This window comes from Excalfactoria chinensis, chromosome 5, assembly GCF_039878825.1.
Source record: "Excalfactoria chinensis isolate bCotChi1 chromosome 5, bCotChi1.hap2, whole genome shotgun sequence".
Taxonomy (NCBI): Eukaryota; Metazoa; Chordata; class Aves; order Galliformes; family Phasianidae; genus Excalfactoria; species Excalfactoria chinensis.
This window is the reverse complement of record NC_092829.1, coordinates 46,134,374-46,149,802: the sequence shown is the minus strand read 5'-3', so window position 1 is coordinate 46,149,802 and position 15,429 is coordinate 46,134,374. Positions and strand designations below refer to the sequence as shown.

Sequence of the window (15,429 nt, the reverse complement as noted above, 5' to 3'; positions counted from 1 at the left end):
GTGAGTCAGCCACCAGGCCTGGGAAGCTTCCAGACTTCCTCCCCACAGTGACCAAGCCCTGCTCTGGGTACTGCCTCAACACTGAGGACATGCGAGGGACCATTAAATAAAGGTCAGAATCCTTGGTTAGCCCAAGGAGCCGGCCCAAGAAACAGATGCAGCGGAGCGGTACATCCACAGTGCTCCGAGACACTAATTAATGGGCACCTGCAGTGATGGCTGCTGGTTGCTAATGACCTCGGGAAGGAAACTCGCTGCATGTTAGCAGAGCAATGAACAAAGGCACCGTGTGCGCACAAAGACTCCAAGCATGGCCTGCCTGCTGCTGTTCCATTTACCTGGCGGGAGCTTTAGGACATCAGTTCAAATGTCACGATGAATAATAAAGAGATAACTGGGAAATCAAAGGTCCAACTGGGACTTCTGAAACGAGATGATTATTTCAGCTGTTCAGTTCCATTTATTTCCAATAGACGTTTGACTTTCTGCTATCTGACGTTCCAGGCAGGCTGTACGAGCAGCCTCGAGGGCCACAGATACCCACCATAAACACTGAGCTCCCCAGACCTTGACTTCTAGTAGGAAAACAGAAAATGCTGACATGTGTCAGAAGTTCTCCAAGCAATGGCAATATGAATCACTGAGCCTACAAGCTCTGATTGACTTCATTTTTCCTCCGACAGGCCCCGTTCTGCAAAGTTTTCTTTGCTCTTTGAACCTGTGATTGCCCGCGGGTGACGGCATAGGGGTGTGTTTGCTTTTTTAGCTGGATGTCTGAAAGAAACGGGCAGCTATTGCCTTCCTTTGTCTCACAGCTTTCCTGTCAGTTAACAGTCAGGAGTAATTAAGATCATGAAGTTAAGGTGGATGGTACCTCTCGCTTCTCAGGCTGCCAGCTACATTTGAATTCTCCTGTTCTCCTCCCACGCTAATGCTTATGTAAAGGAAGAAAGAAAGTTGTAACCGCTGGGCAGACTTGCATTATTGTTTACATAGTGTGGTATTTTCAGCAGCTGGAAGCTGAAACCTTGCTTTTGGCTGGCATTTTGCGTGCTTAAAGTCAGTTGTGCTCTCAAAGCACAAACCCCTTTATAGCTTTATGATCAGGCAGGCCTCTGTACTGCCAGCCGATGGCAGAGCACAGCTCAGTATTCCAGAAAGGCTAACCTTGAACCTACTTCCAAACGATTTGCCCAGCAGCTTGTAGATTGCAAACCATAGCTTGTTGTGTTTTTCCAGTCTCATTGTGACCAAGCACGCATAAATCCTCATTACGGTGTTTCATGAAAGGCTGTGCAACAGCACAATTCCTAAGGAACTGAGCAAATACCCTATTAATAACAGGAATATTTCCTCTGTAGTTTGAACAGTCTGTACCACCCGTGATCAAATGTCAGTAAGATAAGGGAAGTTGTAAATTCTGCTTTTTTAGATCAATCACAAGTTTCACAACATCGACAGCAGCAGATTTGCTTGGTCAGAATGAGAAACATTGGGCTGCAAGGCCATGCATCACAGCATCTTGGGGACAAACAGAAGGCCTGTCTCTCACTCTTGTCTGAAAGCGTTCAGGTTTAGCTATAACCAAAACTTCTCTGTCTCAAACTACCATCACAGTGCTCTAACTTGATTCTATCATGTTTTCCTTTGGCTTGTGTTAAGCCCTCTTTCATCCTCCAGGAGTGCAGTTATGGGCATGCTAAGGAAGCAGCCTGGCAGAAGTATTATCATGCTCTGTCCGGGCTTCACATCAAATGACATTCATATCTGTTAACCGGCAAGCACATTTTCTGCATCCAGCAATGCTTTGCACACTACTTTCTGTCATATTGCTTTCAACAACTAGTAGCTGATTGCATGTCTGACCATTACTCATTAAACTATTCAGAGCAGTGGGGAGATCCTGGCCCTTTTCATTCAAAGGCAATAGATGAAAGATCTTGGTGTACTGAGGAAAAAGAGCCCAGTAGTCCAAATTATTTCTTTCAGTATCCTTTTGCACACAAACATCACAGCTGCCCAGGGGCTGATCCATCAACTTAGCTGACAGCATGCACAGCCTTACTTTGCAGCTGTGTTGCCTCTTAGCTATTTGTTGGTGCGAAGCAGAAGTGTTCTCCCTGCTGCCCACAGGCAAAAGGCCGTTTATTGTTTGCTCACACAAGCCTCAAATTGTTGAAGACAATCTCTGTTTCAGATCCCATCTGAAACAATGTAGCAAAATCTCTCGCTGTTTACAGTGTAACTGTTATATGTCAAGCTCAGATCAGAAAGTCAGCCATCTCAAGGACAGTAACACTTAGTTTCCTTCACGTGACAGCTTGAGACATCAACTTCAGTTTGGAAAAATAATCCGAGCTCCTTTGACAGGTGTTTCTTTAGATATACAGGATATATATAGAAGATATACAGGAGCCATCAAGTCAGAATTGGTTGACAGAGGTCAAGGTGTACCTAGATACAGAAAAAATATGTGTGCTGTTTCTACACACCTCAGAGTTTCTCAGCAGAGTGAATGGCACACGAGGTGTGTGACGCTGGACAGTACACACCAAAAGTAAATTCTAAGCTTGTAAAAACGGGAGTTGGATTTTTTGCTGATTCACTGCCTTAGCAAGATCATAGCATGTGACTTAGGCACCCAGGTCGACCTTTGACAAGAGGCGTTCCTCCATGTGGGCAGAGGTCACTGCAGTCAGGCAAGGCAGAGCGCTGAAGAATGTGCAGTGTTTTCATTGATCATCTGTAGAAGTGGTTCCCCTCTGGCTTTAAAACGCTTGGTTTCTTAATGGTTAGAGTCCTAACACATCTGTGTTAAAAACACAACTCCTGGTCTAGATCCAGCAAGCAAGAGATAGCTGAATATGCCTCAAATATTACAGTAACAAAAACAAAGCAGCCTTTCTTCAAAGCTCAAAGTCCTGTAAATAAGATAAACCACACGTCCGGTCAAATATTTGTTACAGAGGATTTCATTCCACCCACACACAGCCTTCGGTGCAATACAGCTCACAGACTTTGGGTAAACACAACAGTAACCCCAAACTTGGCTCCAAGCTCCATCACGTGCCTGGAAATTTGACACTGGTCTTGACTGTTTTGAAAGCCCTTTTTACTGAGAACATCTGGGCTCTGCTTGTTCTATGAGAAATCCTACACACAGAACACTGACTGCAAACCCCTCCCATGCCCCCCTTGGGTGTTTTCACTGTTCAGTTCCTCTGTTGTCTCACTTAGGTGCGCAATTTCCTGGGGAAACTCCGGTTTTAGGCAGCAGGTTTCACAGAGTACTTGCAGCTCTGGATGCAAATGGCCGGTTACACAGAACTGCCAGTTCCTGGAAGCACAGTCCAATGGCAGAAACACAAAGGCTAACAGAAAGTTACTCAAGGAAACGTGCTTAGGAGACAGTTAGCAGCTCTGACATAGAAAAGTCTGTGCTTTATAGGCAAGTAATACAAGATCCATTTTGAGCAGACACTTTTTCTATGCTGTTAGAATTTTTATGTCCCCCCCTGCCTCCAAATATTTTTGCACAGAGTCTAATCTGACTGCTCGGGGAGGTGTCGCCTCTCTAATTTGTTCAGAATATCCTTCTAATTTAATTTGTCTTCCTTGGCATGCGTCGGTAGGAAAAAGCGCTTGGGGCATGAGGGTGAGGAAGAGCAATGTTAATTAATATTACAATAGTTCTGCCTGCTCAGCATGGCCAGAAGCAAGATTTGGTGCATTTACTAGCATGTACCAGCCCCGTTTATCCTAATTGAAGTGCTGTGAGTCAGAAGCTCTAGATTTGGTTCCTATTACAGCCTGTGTCAACAGCCACTGGGAAGTTTCTCAGTACATCAGAAACCTTCATCCTATCACGAATTCCACTGCCAAACACGGATAGATGCTCAAGTCTTCATGAAGGGTCAGGCAGCTTTCAAGAAGGAAAAAAGAAGTGGAATGCACAGACTGAACGTACCTTTTTTTTACTAAAAGATGTGATTTTGTTGGGTAATCCATCAGAGATAAACTAACCATGTGCCCATCCTGTCTGTCCCCAGTGCTATCAGCTGAGGCCATCTGAGGTGCAGCCACGTTGCTCTTCTAAGGCTTCCTCATCCCATGGCTTTGCACCCCAATCAGGCTGCCCACCTGCCTGTGTGTGTTCACATCAATAATTACTGTCCATCCCCGAGACACCATTTTACAGTTTGGATCTTAATGGTTTAACTGGATGGGGAAATAAAACAAGGAAAAAATGTCAGTAGGCTACAGTGAGGCAAAGCTTGACTAGATATTATTACATAGGATTGGTTATGAGGACTGTGCATAAATTCATCACACGTTGTTATCTGTGGGCACAGTCCAATGTTTCAGCAACCAGAAAAAAACTCTCAGGACAAGCCCTTGCAGCCAGCTACATGGAAAGGCAGTTGCAGGAGCATGTGGTGCTACAGAAAGGAGTATATGCATTCCTTAGCAGTCACATTGGGCTTTTTCAGACCATAGCACTGGCTGTATTGACAGATTCTGTGCAAAGCAGATCAGGAGGAATCATTAAACCCAGACAGACCATCAGACTCTTATACCTTGGCAATCAGATAACATTGCCCCATGATTTAGGTCAGCATTCTGGAAAGAGGCTCCAGTTAAATGCTCTTACTATTAGTCTCATGAGTTAGTAAATAGTGCAGGCTCTCATCTAGAACTGCAGCCAGCTTCATTTCAGGTTTAGAAGGTTGGTGGAATACTTAACCTGACCTAACACATCCCTCCCTCCCCTCAGTTGCTCAGTCTTATAAGCAGGCCTGCTCAGTCATGCATGGACACCCTTCATCAAACTTGTCTCAGTAAGCCAGAGATGACCAAGACTGAAACCAGTCAAATCATGAACTTCCAAGTAAGACCAGAAAACAGATTTCTGCTCCTTGCCTCTGCTTGGTGCACTTGGTTGCTTTTGAAAGCTCTCAGATGTTCCTCAGACACGGACTGGCAAAAGCTGGACACTTCAAGAACAAAACATGCAGACTGAAAATCTCCCCACGTAGAAGCTCCTTATTGTCCTACAGGGGCCTTCATAGAAGTGACCATTGCAGATACTGGCATGAGGTCTGCATTCTTCTGCCACAACTGGAGTTGACTCCCCCAGTTCATGCCAGAAACAGCCCTTCTTGATGCCACTGGGGAGTATATACCTTTCTATGGTCTGAGTAGGCTGCCTGGGCAGCTCCCCTTTGCCCACTGAACACCTAGGACTTGGCCAAGATGCCATGGATGCTGAGCTGTGAAGATGTTAAATCAGCCCTAAAGCAGAAGTGACTGTACTGATTTCTCTTACAAAGCATTTCTCCGGTCAGGAGGCGCAGATTGAGCAACAGGCTGACTTCAGCTAAAATCACGGGGTGGTGGAGGGAGCGGCTCAGATGCTAAACCATGTGGATGTTACTGAGGTCACCATGTAAGACACAAATTCCCTGATTGAGAAGAAAAATAAGCCAGAATTGCAGCACTGTTACTTAATCCAGGAAACTCTGTCAGTAAAATCAACTAGAGGAACTATCCCCACATGATCACACAGTCTTTTACTGGAATTCATAACTGCCTGCATCCTTCGGCATAATGAATCTTAACTGGCACTGAATACTGCCTGACATAGGCAATTCATGCTTCTTTCCCTGCCCATAATGCCCTCGCTATAGCAGAGGCTCCCTTGAGAATAGTGCTGCATTGAGCCCAGGACCCTGCCCAGCAAGAAGTGTACACACCAGCCCTTTGCTCACTTGTTATCCCAAGTGCCTCAGTTTCAGAAAGAAGGGTCAAATGGATTTTCCATTAAACTTTGTTCTCATTTAACACCTACTCCCATAGCACATTGCCTCTCTGATCAGTCAATTCAGACCTGCAGACAAGGAACAGGCTGTCCTATAGCCCTATTAAAAAACACCCTTGGAGTTAAGAAATCTAATGAGTCAGAACCACACATGCATAGTTCACCAGCAATTGTGATTGGTACTAATTACAGACAAGTAACATTTGCAGGTCATACTGTTTGAAGTGCAGAGTAGTGTTTGGGCAGAATATGAATCTCCACAAAACAACTCCACCATTTATCTACCTTCTTTACTTGTCCAGAGACTCACTTGTTAAGAAAAGCTGGTGTTGATGAGGCATGGATTCTCTGATTTCTTCATCTTCTCATATTCTTGGAGTCAATTGGGTCTACTTTCCCCTCTGTAAACATAAATGTTTCTAGATGAGCAGAATAGACCACAGCTGCCAGCCCTGAAAGAGAAGACCCATTCACTTCCAGTGTTTGCCTCTAAAAACCTTTCTCCTTTGCATCCTGAGCTTTGTAGTGCCTGCAAGGCCCCATGTCATCACAAACTTCCTCAGGTGGGAAGGGTTCTGTATCTACTTGCTTTACTGTAGAGGTCAGAAATCTGCTCGATTCAGAAGTGGCTCAGTTCAAGAGAAAGGAGTTCTTCCTGAACGACTTCAGCCTGAACTGCCCTTGCCACATCACAGTGATAGTCATACAGAAGCCTATCAAAACAAACCTGAAAGGAACTAAGCTGTAAGTTCGGGTAGCTGAAAAGGAAGAAGGAAGGACACCGAGAACTAATTTGTCTCTATAACCACATCCAGTCTAAGAAACAACAGTGCATCGTGAGACTGAGAAACAGGAAGAAATGACACCGTTTTCACTTCACATCAACCAGATTTTTTTTATATTATTTTTGGCACCAGGTCTCTCAGAAGCGCCTTCTTCTGGCAAGACATGGTAGGAGCAGTTCAACTTCCTGTGTCACCACCAACACAGGGCTCCTTACAGTCAGGCAGACCTTTAGTCTCAGTCAGGTTCTGTTTACTTTTTAGGCAGGAATATCAGAATTGTGTAAAACAGCATCTGTGACAGCAACCAAACTCTAAGGCTGGGAAGCAAAGCCTCTTCTGAGCTAGCATACAACCTTTATTCATTTTCTTCCTTGAGAAAGGGTCAACACTTCAGTTTTAGGCAACACATTTTGCCTGAGGTCTGCAGTAACCAAACAGGGAAACACAGCATTCACTTGCCAAGAGCAGGTTTTTTTATTACTGTAGGAAATCAGGGGGTTTTCCTTGCTTTATACAAGACAGAATTCAAGAGAGGGAGGAAGGACAGCAGGGAGCTGCCACTGCTATCCTCCAGGATCATTACAGTCTGCACTGCTAACATACCTGCCTAATCCTGTCATTGTAAAAGCAAGAAGGCTCATTTTCCTGTAAGTACTTTCCACTCTGCTGGTCTTCATATACATTAGCTCTGCTTCCTCAGGATGTACAGCAGTGTCATAATTCATCCTAGCCTTCTTTCCTGCAGCAAAACAAATCCAAGTGACACTTCCCTCTCACCTGACTGCCTAAGGCTACCCATAATGTCAGGGCATCTCCCCACTCTTAGGCCTAGCCCAGCCTGTGACTAACAGCTACACTGCAGGGGCCCCTCTGGGAAAAAATAATGTGCAGGTTTTGGCTGTGCTGATGCCCACCAGACCTGTTCCTGAGGTCAGGAACAGAGGACTTGGGGAGCACAGGCACGGAACCCTGTGCTTGAGGTAAGCAGCAGCCTCAGATCCTCACATGCACTCTGTATTGGTTTTAAATGTACAGATGGAAACAAAATGTACAGAAGGTATATAAGTGAATGAGTAAAGGGAAAACTCACCAACGGTGGTGCCTTGACTGAAGCAGCTGAGGCAGTCCTCCCTGGTGAGCGATCTCCAAGAGATACTGCTCCAGTGGGAGTCAGCCCTTAAATGAGGTCTCAGAGGGGATGGAGTCAAGCTCCACCCCTTCCGGGAGCACAGCTACATCACTCTCACCTGTGCTCCCACAGCTGACCCCATACTTGCCTCAGCTGATTAATCAGAGGTTCAGGCTGTGATTACCAATCTCCCATACACTCCACCCCTTCACAGCGTGAACCAATAATTAGGTGAGTTTTCCCTTATCACAGAGACCCAACGCGACGCTGATACAATTTCCCGTCGCACCGAATGCTGATGTTATTCAAATGATGATTGGATGGGTATTCACGATCTTCCGTGGGCCAGTGCTTGATAGATGTTACTGGAGACAAGCCATCTCGAGGTGCAGGTCCATTTGCGTTTTATCAGTCCACACAAATTGTTCTCTGATGGTCCTAGAGGCTTAGAATCTTAGGGAGAGTAATACAGATGTTTCAAGGGTACCAGGAGAGGAAGGTCTGCCCTCCAGGGCAAGATACAGGCCGTATTCTTGTCTTGGGTCAATACTTCTGCTCGCACCGGATTATGTCCCGGCCTCCGATACCATACCCTCTGGCCAGATATCTGTGGCTGTATAACTATATCTGGCACCAGAGGAGGAGTCCTGATCTGCCATAGGGACATGATGGGTGTCCCTTTAGCAATAAAGACCGGAGTATTGACCACGATGTCAGTAGGCCATGTACCTATCACCGAGGGGGTAACTGAACCTCCCACCTCCAATAGTCTCCCCCAAGGTGCAAGTAGGCCACACCACTTGGGTCCTACTTGCACCTTCCAGGGCCAATTTATCTTATGGATTCCTGGTTTTAGATTCTCAGGGGCAGGGAGCAGAAGATTATTGTCATTACCAACCTGCGGTTTTACCTCATTATCAGCACCTGTAATTTGAATCCTAAGAGGGGAGGCCCATATAGTGTGTAACATTTTCAGAGCACTGGGTCTGCCATCCCGAGGTCTTTCGTTCAAGTCCCGCAGGGTTTCGTATAATCTTTTTGTCCACCCCTGCAGGGACTGGGAGTCTGTCTTCAGGGCAGCCTTAAGAATACCATTGTAGCGTTCAATAAGGCCTGCCCCTGTTGGATTATATGGCAGATGGAATCGCCATTCAATGTTGTTCTCTTCTGCCCAGCGCTGTATCATCGCTCCAGTAAAGTGAGTCCCTTGGTCGCTCTCGATGACTTGAGGTGTCCCATATGCAGACATCAGTTTAGTGAGTGCCTTAATTGTATATGCTTGATTTGCCTTTGGTACGGGATAGGCTTGCAGCAGTCCACTTACAGTATCAACGCAGGTCAGGGCATATCTCGCCCCCTCAGACCGAGGGAGGGGCCCAATGTAATCAACCTGCCATCTCTGAAGAGGACTATATCCTCTAGCAATGTGGGATGTTGTTTCAGGCAACGGTCTTGGTCTCATCTTCGAGCAAGCGTCACAGTCCTGACATGCTTGGACGATATCAGATAGCTGTACAGGCAGCCCCCATGCTTTAGCAGCTGCCCACATTATCTTTTGTCCAGCATGCCGTAGCTTCTGATGTAACCATCGGGCAATATTTTCGGATTGTGAATTCCCAATCCATCGAACTCGGGCCAGTGTGTCCGCTTCATCGTTTCCTGGTGACTGCAGGGGTTGATGACCAGAGACATGGTAGACACATACCGTCCTGTGTTTGACTGTATTCCAAATGTCTACCCACATGTCTTTCCCCCAGATCGGTCGGGCGTGGATAGTCCATTCCTGGGTAGCCCACTGCGTAATCCACAGAGTAAGCCCCCGGTACACGGCCCAGCTATCCGTACAGATGTTCAGGATGCCATCACCAGGTTCTTTAGTTATAACCATCCACACGGCTCGTAATTCTGCCCATTGGCTGCACTGACCATCCCCCTCATCAAACCAGATTGTCTCAGTAGAGGGATGGTATGCTATAGCTCGCCACTTGCTCGGGTTGCCTCTGCTGGACCCATCCGTATACCAGGCATCTTCAGGAATAGGATATCTTCCTTCCTGAACAGGGCTCTTCTCTGGTGGAGCGACCATTGGTTCTTTCGGCGTATCACTGCGATATGTCACTGGGCCTAAGATCTTCTGTAATTCCTCCTTGAGTGGAGACGAAGACAAGCTGCTTCTTTGACTTAGATAGGCGACCCATCGTGCTACCGTCTGTGCTTGGGCCACCCCTGTCTTAGGAAGGTGAGTTAGATCTCTTACCCACCCCTGGATCGGTAATGTAGTTTTAACTATAACCTCTGCTGTTTGCGTTATTGGCTCTACCGCTTGTAACGCTGAATAGGCAGCCAATAACTGTTTTTCAATCATGCTGTATCTTTCTTCTGCTCCGTGCCAAACCTGAGACCAGAATCCAATGGGGGTTCGAACAGAACTCTGGCGTTGCCACAGGCCCCAGCCAAAACCATCCTGGGTAACATGAACGTCTAGTTCAGCTGGGAGGGTCGGATCAAATATACCCAATGCCTGGGCTTGTTTAACTGCCAGCTTTGCCTGTTGGAAAGCATCTTGTTCTACCTTCCCCCAGTTCCACGATTGACCCTTCTTGGTAAGCTTATACAATGGCCTCAACAACTGAGCTAAGTGAGGTATAAAGGAGCGCCAATACCCTAATATACCTAAGAACTCTTGTAGCTGTTTTGATGTTGTAGGGACTGGGAACGCTTGGACTTTATCCACTACTGCACTGGGTAGTACTTTGGTTTTTCCGGACCAAATTACTCCCAGGAATTTTACAGATAGCCCCGGACCTTGCACCTTCTGTGGGTTTATAGCCCACCCTCTCTTTTGCAGATAAGCTATCAATAAATCTGCTGCTTGTCTCACCGCCTCTAATGAATCGGACGTTAACAGGAGGTCATCAATATAATGATATAAATTTACATTATGTGGCTTCTGCCACTTAGCCAGATCACGCGCCACCAAATTATGACAAAAAGTAGGTGAATGCACGTACCCTTGCGGCAGAACCTGAAAAGTCCACTGCCTGCCTTCCCATGTGAATGCAAACTGGTCTTGTGATTCTTCACTAATCGGAATACTGAAGAATGCATTCGCTAAGTCTAGGACACAGTGATACGTTTTAATTTCTCTACTTAGTGTGTCCATTAGGGAGGCAATATTGGGTACGGCTGCATGAACAGGCGGCGTGACCTTGTTTAATTCCCTGTAATCCACTGTCATCCTCCATGTTCCATCCGATTTTCGCACTGGCCATATTGGGGAGTTGTACGGGCTATGTGCAGGCCTTATAATACCCACTCTTTCTAATTCCTGCACTGTTTTTGTTATTTCATCCTGCCCACCTGGGAGTCTGTACTGTTTTACATTAGTAATCCGACGTGGCTTGGGCAGACAAATAGGCTCATGTTTTGCATGGCCTCTCAATATTGTCTGAATTGCCCGGATACTAATGCATCTCTGCCGCAACCGGAACTCTCCCACTGTTGTGTGGAGAGCCAGACCCCACAAGATATCAATTCCCAATATGTACTCCGGAATTGGAGCAATAGATACCTTGTACTCCCGTGGTGGGAGGCGCCCGACCCCCAATTTTACCCAAGTTTGGGTGACTGGAACGGTCTGTCCCCCAAAGCCTCCAATCATTACTTTGTTCCCTCTGAATTTTGTTGGGTCTCCATAAATTATAGATGTTTCCGCCCCCGTATCAACGAGGGCCATAACCTTCTGCACATTTTCTCGGGACCAATATATTGTCAATTCCACATAGGGCCTCCGGTCCCGTCTAGAGGCCCTAGGGTGACTGACGTCCCTCATCACGCCATAAACTGGGCCAGATTCAAGTCTTTTACCTCTGATGCCTCTGGTACTGTGACCCGAGGCACCTGAGGTGGCCTCTTTTTCCTATTTGGCACGATAAAGTCTTCTAGATTCCAAACTGTTGTTGGTCGTCGTTCTATAAGCCTTATCCCCGGTCTTTTGGGGCGGTTTTGAAATTTTTGTTCATCCTTCAGCTGTTTCCACAACTGAAGCAGAACGTGATTGGGCTGCCCATCAATTTTGGCAAATTGAACACCTGCTCGGAGTAGATCATTAAACATTTGTTTTCGGGACACCCTAATGGGTCCCGCCCGAGGGGTTCGTGGAGCCGATCTCCTGGCTCGGGCTATTGGAAAAACTTCAGGATCTTCAATTACTCTAATATTGCGCTTGGTTCTTAGGCGCTCCGTTTCCCCCAGGTCCGCTACCAATTGGGCAGCATGCTGGACTGCTGCCTCTGCGGCCACTAGAGGATTCAATATAGAAACCAATGTTCCATACATATGTGAGGGAGCCTGTTGTAAGATTAGGTCCCTCATTCCCGCGGAAAACTTCACCATGTCCGGACTAACAGATACATCTTCATAGACAGCCTCTCGCATGCCTAGTTCCCGGATATAATTTTGTAGGTCTTCCATAGAAGACCACATTCCTGTATGTATTGGCATGTCTGTTTTATTTGACCATACCATACGGCAGGCAGCCATTATCCAATCTACGATCGAATGATTCTCTTCAGGGAACTGGGACCCTGAGTACAATCTCTGCCTCAGGGCAGGATGGACTGTTATAGTTGCTAGTTTAGATACCTCGGAGCCGCTAACTATTACACTTTCTGCTCCCGAGTCCCATAATCGTAACAGCCAGGCTGGGACACTTTCCCTTGGTCTTTGCCTGAAGCGCTGTACTAGATCCATAAGTTCAGTGGGTGTATATGGACGTGCTGTTACGTGTAAATAGGAGTCAGCAGGGGTCCATTGATCAGGAGGCACCCCTGCTGGTCGCTCCTGGACTTTTTTTGTTTTTTGGGTTACCATAGGACGGACTTCTAATAAGTCCGTCTTAAGTGGCTCTTCTAGGTCAGATTTAGTGACCTTAGTTTGATCCGATGTTTCAGGATCCTTACTATCATCCATTGTAATATATCTAATTTGGGGGGTGTTTGAAAAAAATGATGAATTTTTCCCCGTTAATAGATTAATTTCGCCCTCCAATTTTTCAATGCGGGCTTTTAATAATTGATTTTCATGTTCAATCTTATCTGATTTAACCTCTGCCTGATTTAAAGCATTCAATAAAGGCCAAGCAGCCATGGATGCAGCCATTTGCCTTTCTTTGGTTGTCAAAATATCTTTTTGCAACCCCTGAAAGTATTCAGTTAGATGGTAAGGGGACATATTGCCCGTTACCCGTAAGGGCCCCCATTGTTCGATAATCGTCGCTAATTGAAAATATGGGGACGCCTCAAACCCTGGTATTTGTCCAGGGAGGATTTTCCCTAAGGGGGTGATCTTCTCCCCCTTGAACCAGCTAAACACATTCCACAGGAAAGACATTTTTTTTTTTTTCCGATATTTGCAGGCTCCTGCCTGGCTCGCCAAATGTATTGGTTTTAAATGTACAGATGGAAACAAAATGTACAGAAGGTATATAAGTGAATGAGTAAAGGGAAAACTCACCAACGGTGGTGCCTTGACTGAAGCAGCTGAGGCAGTCCTCCCTGGTGAGCGATCTCCAAGAGATACTGCTCCAGTGGGAGTCAGCCCTTAAATGAGGTCTCAGAGGGGATGGAGTCAAGCTCCACCCCTTCCGGGAGCACAGCTACATCACTCTCACCTGTGCTCCCACAGCTGACCCCATACTTGCCTCAGCTGATTAATCAGAGGTTCAGGCTGTGATTACCAATCTCCCATACACACTCATACCCTTTCTACCAATCTCCCCGCTTTGTTCCTCCTGCTCCTACCATGGCCTCCCAAAGCAATGCAGTTTTCTTGCACTCCACCTAGTCCAGCTCCTGCCCTTGTTCACCATCTTATCGGTTGCAAAGTCCAGGTTTATATTTCTGGAAGTGGCACCTGTACCTTGATAGCTCATCTACTAACATAGCCAGAGGTTTATTTCTTATGACCATTTCCATTTTCACTTCATCAAGTCTGCATCTCAGCACTGTTCTCCTGTATTTTCTTCTTACCATCATAACACAGAAGTCTTCAATCAGTTAACCCAGCTGGAATAAACACTGCCACACACTCACATACCCTCATTGATGAGCATGACAGATCAGATTTGGATCCCATCAATTCCTGCTTTTAGTATTCATTGCCGTACTGGAAAAGGCCCAACATCAGAATGTCTTAAAAGAGCACTCTCCTAACACAAACACTTATACATGACCATTGTGGCTATGAACTGGCTTCCTATTCCTCCCTCTCCCCAGTTTACCACTAACCTGGGGATTTGCAGAGGAGACTTCTGTCCCACTATAGCAAAAACCAAGAAAATACCATCCAACTACACAACTCAAACAATTTACACCTCCTTTTAACTGCCAAAAATGCCAGTCTGAGTCATCTGAAGTCCATTTGCAATCATTAGATCATTTACAATCACCTGTTTCACTTGATTTATTGCCAGCAAAGGAAGCCTGGGTGGCCAGCAGAAATTCACAGCCAGGTGCCTTGATGAGCATATTTGGCTGAGCAAGCTGACTCTCACCCTGCGCTTGTTAGTAGGATCACCAGTTCTGAGAACATGTTGCTTGTCAGTGGGAAGGGGACACACGTGAAAGAGTTCTCTCAGAAGTAAGAGACATCATATCAGAGGTCCAAGTCATCTCTATCTCCTCCTTCAGTCTATAGGCATCTGGAGTACCAAAGCAGGGGAGTGAATCACCTACCTTCATGCTGGAGTCTCAAGTAGAGGAGCATCACTTCATACAGTTATAACATTTCCCTGCAGGTGGCACATTCCCCTCAAGGACTGTGCCACAGCTCATTATACACAAAGCTCTCCAGGTCGCTGGGCCCTGCTAGGGCCCCAGGCTACCTAGGTTGCAACCCCAAGGATGCACAAAGCCACAGTGCTATCTCCAGCAATGCAGGAGGCACAGCAGCTGCATGCAGTTGATGCCAACAAAGGGTCCCCATGCAGAGGAAACTTTCCCATCTGGGGATACTCCTGCCCATTTAGGGGCCCACTCTCCATGGGCACAGCCCCAGACCCAGCTCAAGGACACACAGAGCCCAAGAAGGCTGGCTCATCTCAGGGACATACTGTACCAAGGTCCCATCCTGGGGCTACCAGAAATGGAGCCAAAACTCATATTGGGAAAGAAAGCAGGTTCAGGGGATGAAGCAGGTCTGGGAGACATCAACAAGCCCAATACCAATTGGAAGGACAGAACGGCCAGGCAAAAACATTCCAGCAGGTTCCTATATACTGGTGACATGCTCCTCCTCCTAGTGATTGAAAAGCCAACAGGCAGAGGAGCTGTGATGGTGCTCTCTCTCACTCACACAGAGGGGCAAGAGGGCAATAAGAACCTCAAGGGCAGCCTTAACTGCAGTGCAGTCACCAGTGAAGTTCAAGATCCTTAGGGCAGCAAGAACACACGGGGAGCCCACAGCCATGGGCTTCAGGACAGCAGAGGCTGGCCTTTACATATAGATCCTTATGAAATCAGTTTACCAGAAAACAGAAGCCTGAATATAATAATTAATAAAGAAGACTGACATGTCTGCTTAATTAGGAGGAGTGCATGTCCCCAAATGCACACAGGTGCAGGCACGCTGCCACACGCTGTGGTTTCACCCGGCAGGCAGCTGAGCAGCACCCGGCTGTTCGCTCACTGCGCCCCTGC

At 46.6% G+C, this 15,429-nt stretch overlaps 1 long non-coding RNA gene across 2 annotated transcripts; it reads right to left on the bottom strand.

The window, feature by feature from the left end:
• Positions 1–1,766: 1,766 nt before the first annotated feature.
• LOC140253480 (uncharacterized) lies at positions 1,767–14,074 on the bottom strand. 2 transcript variants are annotated; one of them, XR_011903863.1, is made up of 3 exons: positions 14,020–14,074; positions 6,129–6,270; positions 1,767–2,921 (listed from the first exon to the last, which is right to left on the bottom strand). It is a non-coding gene; the product is annotated as an uncharacterized lncRNA (long non-coding RNA). The 2 variants fall into 2 exon arrangements; XR_011903864.1 differs by lacking the exon at positions 1,767–2,921 and adding an exon at positions 4,690–5,462.
• Between the last annotated feature and the right edge of the window lie 1,355 nt (positions 14,075–15,429).